Source organism: Oryx dammah, unplaced genomic scaffold, assembly GCF_014754425.2.
Source record: "Oryx dammah isolate SB20612 unplaced genomic scaffold, SCBI_Odam_1.1 HiC_scaffold_27, whole genome shotgun sequence".
NCBI classification, from domain to species: Eukaryota; Metazoa; Chordata; class Mammalia; order Artiodactyla; family Bovidae; genus Oryx; species Oryx dammah.
The window spans coordinates 63,076,217-63,089,393 of record NW_024070211.1 but is presented as its reverse complement, the minus strand read 5'-3'; positions in this window follow the sequence as shown (position 1 = coordinate 63,089,393).

The following is a 13,177-nucleotide window of genomic DNA, read 5'->3' as shown; positions in this document are numbered from 1 at the left end:
TTCGGACTCTTTTGTTGACCATGATGGCTACTCCATTTCTTCTAAGGGATTCCTGCCCACAGTAGCAGATATAATGGTCATCTGAGTTAAATTCACCCCTTCCAGTCCATTTTAGTTCGCTGATTCCTAGAAGGTCGATGTTCACTCTTGCCATCTCTTGTTTGACCACTTCCAATTTGCCTTGATTCATGGACTTGACATTCCAGGTTCCTATGCAATATTGCTCTTTACAGCATCGGACCTTGCTTCTATCACCAGTCACATCCACAACTGGGTATAGTTTTTGCTTTGGCTCCATCCCTTCATTCTTTCTAGAGTTATGTCTCCACTGATCTCCAGTAGCATATTGGGCACCTACTGACCTGGGGAGTTTTTCTTTCAGTATCCTGTCATTTTGCATTTTCATACTGTTCATGTAATAAGTAAAATTAAAGTATTTCTTATTATTTAATTTTTTTAAGCATTTTAGAATTGAAGTACAGTTGATTTATAATGATGTGTTAGCTTCAGGTGTACAGCAAAGCGATTTTTTTATTCACATATACATATATATATATATTCTTTTTCAGATTTTTCCATTATTAGGTTATTATACAACATTGAAAATACAGTAAATTAATAAAATCCCAGTGAACTTTGAGTTTCACATCCAGTTAATTCCAACAACAAATTAATTTTTAGTATAAATATGTCCCATGAAATATTTGGGACATAGTTATATGAAAAAATAATTTGTTGTTGATCTGAAACTCAAGTATATGTGGGTGTCCTATATTTAGCCCTGCTACTTTTGAGGAACCTCATTTCAGACAAACTGTGCTCTGGGTGAACCAACTTAGGACATGATCTTATTCCTGAATCAGACTGCTGTAAGGGGAGGCAGACAGTCCTATCAGGATCCAACCTGGGTCTGGGGGGGGGTGACACCGAGTCCTCCCAGACTGTGGGGTTGGGCACTCCAGGTGGGAAAAGGAGGCCACCACAAGGACTGTAATCATGTATAAGTGAGTAGAGTTGGATCTCATTATTGGCAGTAGTTGTGGTCTAGACTAAGGGTCCCCAACCTCCGGGATCTAATGCCTGATGATCTGAGATGGAGTTGATGTAATAATAAAGGAAATCAAGTGATTCAAGACATTACAATAAATGTAATGCGCTTGAATCATCCCAAAACCATCCTCCTGACTCCAGTCGGTAGAAAAATTGTCTTCTACGAAGCCAGTTCTTGGTGCCAAAAAAGGTTGACGACTGCTGGGGTAGGGTCACGGTGAACACTGAGTTATAACACTGAGCCATCGCTCCCAGGGAAAGTACAGGATCAGGGTCCTGAGCCTGCAGTTACTACGTTTTGGTCCACCAATCAATCTAGAACCTGGAGTGTTTCTGTGTAAAGACACTTCATCTAATCTACACTGGAGATTACTCACACTCAACTCACAGCCAACAGTGCCATAACTCATGAATGAAGGAAGCTCATCTGACTCAAAAGTCTCTCCAAAAGTCACACACAACCTTCTCATCCATGGGACACTAGACAGTCCACTCTCCAGAAGGTGTTTTAAACAGTGAAATCACCCACAGAAAGCACATGATGGTAAGTAGACCATGAAAAGGACACTAGGTTACTTACAGTCGGAGCTGGAACAAGACGGCAGGTCCTCATTTTGTCCAAGTCCAGCTGGGAACAGGCACATCGAGTGACCACATTTCTGCCCCTGTGCTTGTGTCCACGTGCATGCACGCATGCTTAATTTCTCAGTCCTGTCCAACTCTTTGCAACACCATGAAGTGTAGCCTGCTAGGCTCTTCTTCCCCAAGCAAGAATACTAGAGTGAGTTACCATTTCCTCCTCCAGGAAATCTTCCCAACCCGGGGATCAAACCCACATCTCCCGCATCTCCTGCATTCGCAGGCGGATTCCTTACTACTGCACCGCCTGGGAAGCGTGCTCGTGTCTGCAAAGGACCCCAAAAGCAAACACTGCGAGTATTGATCTAGGCGTTACAAGTACCTTTTAACAAACAAACAAATTCACAAATTCAGAATCTAGGAACACTGCTGTGTATAAAATAGACAACCAACAAGGACAACAAACACAGGGAATGTATTCAATATCTTGTAATAACCTATAATGGAAAAGAACCTGAAAAATATATATGTGTGTGTGTCTGTGTGTGTGTGTAACTGAATCACTTGGCTATACATCTGAAACTAACATGACATTGTAAGTCAACTATACTCCAATAAAAACAAAATTTAAAACATATCCACGAAGAATAGAGAGAGAAGTCGCTCAGTTGTGTCCGACTCTTTGCCACCCCATGGACTGTAGCCTACCAGGGTCGTCTGTCCATGGGGTTTTCCAGGCAAGAGTACTGGAGTAGGTTGCCATTTCCTTCTCCAGAGGATCTTCCCGACCCAGGGATCGAACCCAGGTCTCCTGCATTGCAGGCAGAGACTTTAACCTCTGAGCCACCAGGGAAGCCATGAAGAATGAGGATGGGCTATACCTGTAAAGCTTCATTAGGGGCTGTTTGCAGAGCTACCTGTGCTGGTTTCAAATATACTCACATTACGTTTACCTTCCGAGAATCCCCTCCTATGAAAACAGAGGGCCAGCTAGGTAAATACAGAAGGTGGACAAACAGCCTCTCGTGAGGGACACTGTTTGCATAGCTATCAACATGCAGCCTTTACTTGCTCTGTCAAGGTGGCAGCTAGCCATGCATCCAGTGTACACATGGTAATCAAGTGCCAGGCACTGCATCCACCTGCCTCTTTAGCACCCGTACGATATGAAATTCCTGAACTCGGCCCTATAGCATTCATCTGGAAACAGACCTGCTTGCTTTTTAAAAGTAGGGGAAAAGTTGTGCCCTGAGCCACTTTGCAAGTTGCTCCTACTATGTACACAGCCATCTGCTACCAACTCTTCTCACATATCTGAGGCCCTGGCAGGACTGTTTAACCAAGAGTTGTTATTTTAAGAGTTTGGAAGGGATCATCCACCCAAGCCCTTATTTATCTCTTGAAAAGTTTTTTTCTTTCAGATTGACTGTTTGCCTAAAACAATCAAAACATCAAAAAGTTTTCCTTGGCTAGAGGGATGAATTGGGAATTTGGGATTAGCAGATGCAAACTAGTATATTGAGAACGGATAAAACAAGGTCCTACTGTATAACCCAGGGAACTATAGTCAATGTGCTAAGTCATTTCAGTTGTCTGACTCTTTGCGACCCCATGGACTGTAGCCCTGCCAGGCTCCTCTGTCCATAGGATTCTCCAGGCAAATATCCTATGATAAACCATAATGGAAAAGAACACGACAAAGAATGTATATCTACGTATAACTGAATTGCTTTGCTGTACAGGAGAAGCTAACACAACATTATAAATCAACTATACTTCAATAAAATAAATTGAAAAAATTTTTTCCTTGGCTAGCTCATAGGCTTCTCTCAGAGAGACGGACTCAGCTGTCTGTTTATTTTCGCAGACGCCAGAAGGGCAGGTTGGCAGAACTTCACTGGGGCAGGGAGGTTGGGATGGAGGGTGGGCATACTCAAGTATTGTCACAGCAAGCCTCCCATAGACAGCGTTCATGATTTTTTATTTTCCCCAATTTTTTATTTTGATGGATTTCACCATCCTAAAATTAATTTTATCTTTCCCAAGAATTGTGTAGTGTTGGCCAAAAGTTTGTTTGGATTTTTTCCATAAAGTAGTATGGAAAATTCCAAAAGAACTTTTTGGCCAATGCAATATATGCATACAGGTCTGGAATCAGCTATTACTAAAAGGCCTACACAGCAATTGCTTAGCCAGCAGCCCCTCCCCACACAAGGAAGGCATCAGCTTTGGCCTCTCTTAACCGTTTCTTCTGGAGCTGACAAGCTTCTTGGTAATAAGATGCTCTGTCTTACTGATTGAACCGTCGTAGAGTACCGTGCAGGCCTCCTGTCAGGCTGGCTGAGCCTTCGGCTCTCCCCCACCTGCATGCACGGCCCTTCCCCGCCCCCTTAATGTAATAATATCTTCTAGTCAACAGTGTTTATTTCCGTTGTTATAATCATATAAATAGTGTTTGCAGCACAGTATGATTTTTGTTTCTTTTCCTTGAACATCTTTTCTTCTCCTTAAATCACTGACATTTTTTTTTTACCAGCTTAATTTTCTATGGGCTTCTTGCTGGTTTCTGTTTTCAGTTGCTCCACAGGACTTCCCACCTGTCAGTCAACAGCTTTTTGGTTTTTTTTCAAACCTCAAACCCAGTTCTAAGGGTGCCTTTCTACCTGAACTGGGCATCCCCCAGGTGTCCTCCCATCCTGGGCCTCCCCTGAACCCGATCCCCTATTTTGAGACCCTCATTCTCAGTCTAGTCCCTTCCCCCTACCCTTGGTAGTTTCCTTGGAAAGGGTGTCTGGAAATTGAATTTTCTGAGTTTTTTCAAGGCTGACGATAATTCTATTCTACCTTCACATTTCTTTTTTATTTTGGCTGCATCGACAGGCATGAGGGATCTTAAGTTTCCCAACCAGGGACTGAACCCACGGCCCCTAGAGTGGAAGTGCAGAGTCTTAACCATTGGACCACCTTGTGAAGTCCCTAACCTCACTTTTAAATCATGATTTGTCAGAGTAGCATATTCTAGGTTGAAAGTAAATATCCTTCAGTGTGTTGGCAGAAGATGAGATGGTTGGATGGCATCACCAACTCAATGGATATAAATCTGAGCCAACTCCGGGAGATGGTGAAGGACAGGGGAGCCTGGCATGCTGCAGTCCAGGGGTTGTAAGGAGTCAGACACGACTGACTAAACAGCAGCAGCAGCAGTGTGTTGGAGGCACTGGTCCAGTTTCCTTAGCACCAGGCGCTACACAGAACGGTTCAACGCCACCCCTATTCCCCTGCCTGGGGATCTGGCCGGATGTTTTCAATCTGCTCCAAGAATCTTCTTTCCTGTCCACCAGGATCCTGGATTCCCACACTTTGTCATCCAGGCAGGAAATCTGGGTCCAGAGAGGAATCCTATCCATACCCTGCCCTGCTTGGATGGGTGCAGATTTCTTTCCCACCATGTGTTCTAGGCGTCTCCCTGCTTCAGTCTCACCTGTTAGTGTCTTGCGGGGCTGAGCTCCACCCTTGGGGACAGAGTCTGGCCACCTTGGCAGCTGTTTTACAAGACATGAGGCCAGAGCAGTAGACTTAGACCAAAGAATGCAGAGCCAAGCAAGTGATGTTGCAGGTGTCAGAAACTGCATTGACAGGACCTGATTTGAGCCTCCAAAGAGTGGGACACCTGCTCCACGTTGCACAGGCTCTGTGCCAGGTCAGTGCACCAGGTTGGACCACAGTTCCCAGAGTGTCCTTTCGAGCATGCTTCCCATCACATTGGGCCCTGAGGGCAATTCTCCTGGGTGCAAAAGGGGGCGTGGCAACTTTGTAGCATATGCATGTGCTCACTCAGTCTTGTCCTGCTCTTTCTGACTTTATGGACTGTAGCCCACCAGGCTCCTCTGTCCATGGGATTCTCCAGACAAGAATACTGGAGTGGGCTGCCACTTCCTCCCCCAGGGGACCTTCCCCACCCAGGGACCGAACCCGAGCCTCCTGCATCTCCTGCAGTGGCGGGAGGACTCTTTACCACTGCTCCACCTGCAGAGCCCACAGCATATACACCCCTCCCACCAACTGTCCAGCTTCATTAGGTGCTGTGTGAGGGAATCCCACAGATGGGCTAAAGTCCGCAATCAGCCGACCTTAAGCAAAGGAGGGATTTCCTGGGTGGGCCTGACTTAATCATTTAGCAGCCCTTTAGGTCGACTTAGGTGGCCCTGAGGCTGACAGTCCAAACCAGAGCAGAGGCTGCACTTGCTTTCCTTTGCCTCGCGCCTCCCTCCTGACAGCTTCCTGGAACCACAAGCCTCTGCTGATGTCAGTGGGGTCCCAACTGTTTCTTTGCAGCCCTTCATGACCGCCAGAATCACCTGGATTTCAGCCTGCTTAGCCAGACCCCACGATGGAGTAAGCTGACTCCTTATAATAAATCCCATGATATATATATATATGTCTCCTATGGTTCATATATATATATATATATATATCTGCTATGGTTCTGCTTCTGGGTGGAGCCCAGACTGACACTGACTCCAGCCAAGAGTCTGCCCTCCCCTGGGGGCTCCCCTGTATGGCTGTGTGGAGTCCCCTGACCGTGTTCTCCCAGACCACCTTCTGGGGACTGAGAAATGTAAATTCAGACTTCCCTAGTGGTACAGTGAGTAAGAATCTGCCTGGCAATGCAGGGGACACAGGTTCTAACCTTGGCCCGGGAGGATTCCACATGCCCTAGAGCAAGTAAGGAAGCCCACAAACCACGACTGCTGAAGCCCTCACACTCTGGGCTCATGCTTCGCAACAGAAGCCGCCCCGATGGGAAGTCCACACAATGCAACTAGAGTAGCGCCTGCTTGCTGCAACTGGAGAAAGTGTGCATGCAGCAATGAGGACTCAGCACAGCCAAACACAAATAAATACATTTTTTAAAAAAAGAAAAAAAACCTAAATGCAAATTCGCCACCCATTCCCAGAAACTCAAGTTTGAAAACTACTGTTCTTACATAATCAGGGTGTCCCACCATCTGCTGATTCTTGTTCAGGTACCCACACGGCCAGAGGCACCCTCAGTCCCTCTTCCCTATCTAAGAACCAGCCCAGAGCCTTGTCCTTAGAGGAACAAAATAATAAATGAAGTCTAGGCTCTGGAAGTCAAGCCTGACCCTGCCTCTTCCAGTGTGAGGAACTCCATCTGAAGGTGGCTCAGGGTTCTCAGAACAAGGCCAAGCTCCTGGCATCAGGATAAGACACTGAGTGCATGGTCTGGCCCCTGCTGGCCCCTCCAGCTCTTTACCCATCACCCTCTCCAGTCCCTGCTCCCAAGGCCTTTGCACCTGTTGTCCCTCTGCTCAGGGCTCCCAGTTCCCCTTTCTTCACTGGCGATGCCTGCTCATCCTTCACTCTCACCCCTGAGGTCACCTCCCCAGGCCCTTCTCCTCCAGGGATTCCATTCATGAATTTCCTTTCATCACAGCTTGGAATGACACATTTATTCTGTATTTCCATATTAATCATCTATGTTAACATCTCTCTTCCCGTCAGCTTACCTAGGATAGGCCCCTGCACTCCAGGAGGCTCTGCTGGATAAAAGTTTGTTAAGTGGGTATATGCCCCGGAGTGAATCACTAAACATCTCTGAGGTTCGGGGTTTTTAGGAGGGAAATGGGACTGATGACATTTACCTTGCAGGGTTAACCTGAGGATGAAATGAGACAGAATGCCTCTAGCCCCATATGTGGCCTGCAGGGGGTGCTCAAGAGTCCCGGCAGGGGGAGTTGGCAGCTGATGCTCCCACCACCCAGGCACAGGCTAGAAGTGCCCTTCCCTCTGTGCCTGCTCCTGAGCCACTGGAATCCTCCGCTCCCCATCTGTCTCCACTGCTCCCTAAGCTCCTCACACACAGGATCTGTCCCTCCATCATTTTCATCCCATTGCCAGGTGTGGGGCCAGCACAGAAGGAACCCCAGGGGCCTTAGGTGGGGGTCCCCCAAATCACGTCCTGGGACAAGGGCCCCTGAGTGGGGGATTTACTGAGGACCTGCCCCCATTATAAACCAGTGTGGGGACTGAACAAGGAAGAAAGAAAGGAGTGGGGGCTTAGCCAGGGTAGAGCTACACTTTGACCTTGAGGGAGGCCCCGGAGGGTAAGCTGGGCCTCAGACATGCCCCAACCTGAGGCCAAAGAGCTGGGCTTTCATTATAGCTATCGGTTAAGCGTAAGACGGCCAAGGACGGCATCCGCTCCCAAGTTTTTTGGATTCTCTGTGCTGGGTGGGGCCAGGGACCCCAGGGCGCTGAGGGCAGGCAGTCACCCCAGGAAGAACTGCCGGGGCTGCGTTTCAGTGCAAAAGTATGAGGTGGGAGGTGGGACAGAGACAGGCACAAGAATGATGGAAGGATCCAGAGGGGCTGGAGAGCATCTCCCACCCATCACACCTCTCCAAGATTCCTCACACTTTCCCAGATGACTGCCCTGAACTTGAGAAGGAGACTCTTGAAGACTGCAAAGGGACAGCTCTCCATCTGGTGTTCCTGCCAGGACAGCCAGTAGGAGAAAAGCAAGTCAGCCTCCAGCCTCGCAGACCCCACTTGCCGCTGTGGCTCAGCCTGGCCCCAGGTGGCTCTGGGACCCCGGGCAGTTGGGTGGGAGAAGGACCAGGAAGCCTCCTCGCTGCAGCCTGAGAAGTGACCCCCGCTCTTAGGTGAAAGGCGGCTTGGCAGATTTTTTTCCAACAGGCTGGAGAAAGTCAGATGGAAAATCCTTACTTGGCCAATTAATATGAGCAGCAGGAAAATCCCTCAGTTGATTTCCTAACAACAAATCTCTGTTCCCAGGTCCATGGGAAGGCAGAAAAAAATGGATCCCACGTGAAGGAAAACTGAAGTGTGCCCAAAAGTTCATCAGTACTTTTCTGTCTTCCCTCTCCAGGTTCCCAGCAAAAGTTGCTAGAACATGCCTCCCTGTTTAAGGGAGGTAATTTGATCCGGGCAATAATCATCATAAATATTCATGGTTTTGCCTTAACATTAGGATAACATCTGTTTCCAAACATCTGCAATCTGTTTTCAATGCTTCAGTAACATGTAAATTAGCTCTAACTAATACAATAAATTGTTAATGGGGAGAGTGATAATGAGAGCTGCCCATGAAGGCAGGAGTCCAGCCCCATCTCCAAAGGCCAGTTTTCTGGAGTTCTCCAGAACTTTCCTCAAATGGAAGGGGCTTTCAAAGCCTCTCCTGGCCTCCTAGCTTGCTGCCTAAACCAGCTACCTCTGCACTGGCCAGGGCCCTCTCTGAGCCTCACCCTTCTCCGGAGAGTGCTCACAGATCTTTCTAGAAATCACACCCACCTGGGCAGGTCAAACTCACAGGACCCTCTCTGAGCTGCAGAACAAAGTCCAGCCTCTTGGCCTGCAAACCAGACCTGTCACCTGTCCCAGCCCCAGCTCTGGCCACCATCCCCATCCCCAGCTCCAGAGTGTCCAACAGCCTCAGCTCTTTGAAAGCTCCCAAACATTCTTTCTCTTTCGTTTGTCCTTTACTGCTCAATTATTGGCACCATCGAGAGAGCGCCCATAACACAGCAAGAAGACAAATCGGCCAAATGTGAAACAGACTGGAACCTCCCAGCAGAAATATTGACAGTCAATCATTTCACTCTCACTAGCCATAATTATTTTCTTTATTGAAGTACAGTTGATTCACAATGTTGTGTTAATTTCTGCTGTACAGAAAAGTGGTTCAGTTATACATATATATACATTCATTTTCATATTATTTTCCATTATGGTTTATCACAGGATATTGAATATAGTTCCCTGTGCTGTACAGCAGGACCTTGTTGTTTATATGCTCTCTATATAATAGCTTGCATTTACTAATCCCAAACTCCCAGCCCATCCCCCCAACCTCAACCACGAGTCTGTTCTCTATGTCTGAGACTCTGTTTCTGTTCCATAGGTAAGTTCATTTATGTCATATTTTAGATTCCACCTATAAGTGATATCATATGGTATTTGTCTTTGTCTGATTTCACTTCATATGATGATCTCTAGTTGCATTCATGTTGCTGCAAATGGCCTTATTTTATTCTTTTTAATGCCTGTGTAGTAATTCCATTTGTGTATATGTACAGTGGAAACAGTGTCAGACTTTATTTTGGGGGGCTCCAAAATCACTGCAGATGGTGATTGCAGCCATGAAATTAAAAGACACTTACTCCTTGGAAGGAAAGTTATGACCAACCTAGACAGCATATTAAAAAGTAGAGATATTACTTTGCCAACAAAGGTCCATCTAGTCAAGGCTCTGGTTTTTCCAGTGGTCATGTATGGATGTGAGAGTTGGACTGTGAAGAAGGCTGAGCACTGAAGAATTGATGCTTTTGAACTGTGGTGTTGGAGAAGACTCTTGAGAGTCCCTTGGACTGCAAGGAGATCCAACCAGTCCATCCTGAAGGAGATCAGCCCTGGGTGTTCATTGGAAGGACTGATGCTGAGGCTCAAACTCCAGTACTTTGGCCACCTCATGTGAAGAGTTGACTCTTTGGAAAAGACCCTGATGCTGGGAGGGATTGGGGGCAGGAGGAAAAGGGGACGACAGAGGATGAGATGGCTGGATGGCATCACTGACTCGATGGACATGGGTTTGGATGAACTCTGGGAGCTGGTGATGGACAGGGAGGCCTGGTGTGCTGTGATTCATGGGGTCGCAAAGAGTCGGACACGACTGAGTGCCTGGACTGAACCGCATCTTCTACCACATCTCAATTACTACTGAGCACTGATTCCATTGCGCACACGCACCACATCTTTATCCGTTCCTCTCTCAATGGACATTTAGATTGTTTACATATCTTGGCTATTGTGAATTCACTAGTCATAATTACAAAACAAATTAAAGCAATGATGAGCAATAAATAATGCTACGAGTTTGTTTTGTTAGGAGAAATAGCTAAGTTGAGGTAACAATTTGTGTAAAATGGTTCTACTCTCATTTATTTAAGAATAGGTGTATATGTGTGTGAGTGTGTGTGTGTATGTGAGTGTGTGTGAGTGTGTGTGTGCTTAGTGACTCAGTCATGTCTGACTCTTTGCAACTCCATGAACTGTAGCCCGCCAGGCTCCTCTGTCCATGGAATTTTCCATGGAATTTGCCATTTCCTCCTCCACGGGATCTCCCTGACCTGGGGGTTGAATCCAAGTCTTCTGTGTCTCCTGCATTGTTGGGCAGATTCGTTACTATTGAGCCAGCTGGAAAGCCCCAAAGTAGGGATGCATGCATGCCAAGTTGCTTCGGTCACGTCCGACTCTGTGTGATCTCATGGACTGCTGCCACCAGGCTCCTCTGTCCATGGGGCTCTCTGAGCAACAGTACTGAAGTTGGCTGCTGTGCACTTCTCCAGGGGGAGCTTCCCCACCCAGGGATCAAACCTGCGTCTCATGTCTCAGGCATTGGCAGGTGGATTCTTTACCACTAATGCCACCTGGGAAGCCCCCAAAAGAGGTAAACTCTGGGGAAAATACAGATGCAAATGCACTCTTAAGAGATACAACTCTTAGCCAAACTGGTAAGAGTTACCTTTGAAGATGAAGGCAGTTACCTTTGCTTTCTTATTTGAATTGTTTACAGAAATATGTACTGTATTTTTAAAGCTGCCCAATTATTAATTTCAAAGAAGGAGAATAGCAACTTTATTGTGAACCAATCTGGAGGATACTCTCTTAACCAAGTTATCAAGATGAGCATCACCCTCAATGGGACAAGCTAGCATCACCCTCAATGGGACAAGCTGACATCACATATCTGATATGATGCGTTGAGGACAACACAGCATCCTTTCTGTGGTCTTCCTGACAATGCACAGCCTGGGTGTCCTCCCATGGTCCTCTCCCCAGCAGCTCTGTGAGGCCTTTACTCTGACTCCTGGCACCAGGGAGCCTGGGGGCTGAGGGCCCTTGGCCTGTCAAGTTTGTCCATGTGGCAACCAGAAGCAGGGATGGGCATAACCAACATGGGGCAGAAGCTGAGGAAGAGCCAGGCCAGCTGGGTAGGCTTTGGGCTTTGGCCCAGCAGCTAAGCAGCTCAGGGCAAGTTCCTGAATATCTTAAGCCTCATGTGGATGAGGCTCAAGGTACCCAGCACAGTCTCTGGCACATTCTGGAAATTCAACAACTCATTATCTACCCCCTTCTCTAACTTCCTTTTCTGGTGAAGACAAAGCAGTCGAAGTGAGGCTGAGCAGTAGCTGTTTCCACCAGTTTCAGTACTTAGTCCATGAAGATATGCTTGCATGCCATCAAGCTTGTGTGTTTGAATTTTAGATGATTTAAATCATTGTTGAAACTTTTAGTCACCAGTGATAGTTTTCCTAAATGAGAAAAAGAAATGATTAAGTGAAGGCTCTCTGTAAGAGTTACCAATGTGTCACATAGCATGTGGACCTTGAATCAATCACATTACCTACATGTCCTGTAACATCAGGATTTGGTTCCTATTCATGATGGTGTGAATGTTGCCTTTCTATATCTAAACTTAATTTCTGTTTGGGGACCCCACTGCACTGTTGGTGTAAACTTAGGTTCAGTCTATTCAGAATCCCTTATGTTTTTTCCCTGGAGGTTTGAAGTTACCACCAGCTCACTCTGGCATCAGAGGGATACCCTAATTCAGATTACTGTTGGGTTGCCAGACTGGCCTACCTCTTAAAATCCCCTTTCCAGCACCAGGAAGCACCACTGCTACCTGGAGCCTGAGCTCAGGAACCTCTAAGGGTTTAGGGCCATCTGCCCATGCAGACCTCTTAAGTAGCCACTTCCCTGGGCTCTGGCCTCCTCCCAGGAGCTCTGCTTAGAAAGGGAAGCTGTGTGATCATTAGCTCTGATCACCAAGCATCCCCAGGTCTCCTTTCAGGCACTACTCTGTCCCCTTGAGTTAGATATGGACTATGACCTGCTTTAACCAATGAAAACTGAGAAGTGGCAAGTGGTGCCACCTGGCAGAAGCTTTGAGAAGAGCCAGACCAAGACTGGGTGTACCTCTCTTTTCCTCTGCCACAGAGACTAGTGTGACAGTAGCTGCTCCATCAGCCTGAGTCCTGAATGGAGGAAATGAGGGCAGGCCCCCAGCCTGCATCCTGGGATGGAAGAGAGGGCCCAGTCTACCACTGATGGATGTGGAATGACAGTGATACATCAATCTCATTTTGTTAAGCCACAGAGACTTGGAGTTGTTTGCTACTGAGACGAAGGCTACCTATCCTGACTGCCGCAGACACACGTTTCCTTTGCTCTTGACCTTCAAAAACAACCTAGGTTCTAACATGAACCATTGCTCAGTCAAGAAGAACAAGGCCGGAGGCCCTCTCCTCAGGGACAGCTGGCTTCTAAACCAGGGGGATGTTTCTCTGATGTCCCCTGGCTTCTTGTTGATTTTTCCCTCCCTGGCCTGGTGTCCATCCCTTTAAAGCTGGATGTTTGAAACTTAAAAAGGCAAGAAATGGCCTTGATGGGAGGAGAGGTTGGGGGAGAATGGATACATGTATATGTACGGCTGAGTCCCTTT